We start from the raw sequence: 1,629 nt of genomic DNA, 5'->3' as shown, positions 1-1,629 counted from the left end.
ATAGCATCAAGCATAGTTTAGAAAATAACAATTTGTGGTAGTTATTAATCTATCACTTTTAACCATGTGAATTAAATAGAAATCAAGGACCAGCCCAGAATGTTAATAGTGAATAAACTTTTTCATATTGCACCTTTACCCTTTGGATGGGGACTTGGAAGGAGTTGGCGAGGGAGGGATAGAGAGATAAGATAGGGAAAGGTTAAAAATTAGGCCAGAGGACACAGGAAGATCACACAAATTCTAGGAAGCTGTTGAAGAGAAGAGGAGAAGAGACAAAATATATACAAGAGCAGAACAGACTAACAGCAATAGGGAGGCTAGAAAGTGTAATTTTCTTTTAAAATTAATGGCAATCAAGAGAAGGAAAAAGAAGAAAAAAGAAATTTTAATTTGGACAGGAAGAGGAACAAGAAAGGAGAGAAATAAAGAACCAGGTGAGAGGCAATGGATGCGGTGAGAGAGGTGAGGGTGGTGAGGGTGACAGGGGTGGTGGAGAGAGTGTGCCAAGCCATGGCCGGGCTGGCACACCCACCAGCCACAGATGTCTAGGAATGGCATGGGATGTAGTCACCTGCAGCACCTCCTGTCACCCGGGGCCAGGAGTGTGGACAGGCCTGGTTGCTACCCATGGTACCCATGGAGCAGGTGCAGATGATGAATATGCAGTGCTTACTGGAGGCTGCCAAGTTTTTGGCGGGCTGGGAGCAAGAATGTGAACATGTATATGCCTCATCGTTCCCTCCCACACCTAGCCCCCAGCTACAGCATTCAAAGCCCCCACAGAGGGTGAGCCAGGCCCAAAAACACAGCAGTGGGAGCAGCAATACCAACACTACCAACAGATCTACACACAATGAGCTGGAAAAGAATCAGCAAACTCATCTGCACCTATGTTTAGAACACTTAAAAGTTTTGATTCCACTAAGGCCAGACCACACCAGGCACACAATGTTTGGTTTGCTCAACAAGGCCAAAGCACATATCAAGAAACTTGAAGAGGGCCAGGGATTTAGCTCAGCAGTTCAGTGGCCTGCCTTGCAAGCACAAGGAGTTCAATCCCCGGTACCAAAAAAAAAAAAAAAAAAGAAAGAACTTAGAGAAGCTGAAAGAAAGAGCCAGCACCAGCTTGAGAACTTGGAACAAGAACAGAGATTTTTAAAGCAATGACTAGAACAGCTACAGGGTCCTCAAGAAATGGACTGAATATAAATGGACAGCATTGGATCGACTATTTCTTCAGATCGTTCTGATTCAGAGCAAGAGGAGATTGAAGTGGACATTGAAAGCACAGAGTTCTCCCATGAAAAAGTGGACAACATAAGCACCACCAGCACCAATGACACTGATGACCACAGCAGCCTGCAGAGTATTGGGAGTGATGAGGGTCACTCCAGTGCCAGCATCGAACTTTCATTCACTTCCTAGAACCCAGCATGACACAACAATGTGGGGCAAAATATTTACAGGGCCAATACAACACAGTCTCTTAAATTGGGTTCACATTGCAGCCTTCTCTTTAAAGCTAAACAAAACTATACTTGAACAAAAAGGTCAGAAGACCTGCATTGAAGCAAGTACTTAGCAAAAAGTGGGGTAGAGCCTCCCCAGTTAAACAAATACTCATAT

At 44.3% G+C, this 1,629-nt stretch overlaps 1 pseudogene; it reads left to right on the top strand.

Annotated features, from left to right (window-relative positions):
- The first annotated feature begins 639 nt into the window (after positions 1–639).
- LOC104873993 lies at positions 640–1,428 on the top strand (annotated as a pseudogene).
- Positions 1,429–1,629: the final 201 nt, after the last annotated feature.

The sequence above is a fragment of the Fukomys damarensis genome, unplaced genomic scaffold, assembly GCF_012274545.1.
Source record: "Fukomys damarensis isolate Sample0158 unplaced genomic scaffold, DMR_v1.0_HiC HiC_scaffold_15, whole genome shotgun sequence".
NCBI lineage: Eukaryota > Metazoa > Chordata > Mammalia > Rodentia > Bathyergidae > Fukomys > Fukomys damarensis.
Note: the sequence above shows the minus strand (reverse complement) of the source record. Positions and strands in the feature narration are given on the sequence as shown.